The following is a 368-nucleotide window of genomic DNA, read 5'->3' as shown; positions in this document are numbered from 1 at the left end:
TATCTGGCGGCTCCCCTCTACGCTCAACAGCTTTTGTAGCTGCATATACACCCCAACACACAACAAAAACTCATATTTATATATTTTATTTGTTTATATATATTTATATTTATGTATTTATATATTTATTTATATATTTATTTATTTGTTTATTTATATTTATTTATTTTTATTTATACAAATAAGTATAAATAAACAAGTAAACAAGCAAACAGAAATAAATATAAACAAACTCACAAATAAATATATAAATAAATATATATACATAATAAATAAATAATACATAATACATACATAAGTAAATAAATATATATAGACGTATATACGTATATATATACGCATATATATATATATATATATATATATAT

This window comes from Eimeria mitis, genomic scaffold (assembly GCF_000499745.2).
Source record: "Eimeria mitis Houghton genomic scaffold, Emh_scaff547, whole genome shotgun sequence".
In the NCBI taxonomy this organism is placed as follows: Eukaryota; Apicomplexa; class Conoidasida; order Eucoccidiorida; family Eimeriidae; genus Eimeria; species Eimeria mitis.
Note: the sequence above shows the minus strand (reverse complement) of the source record.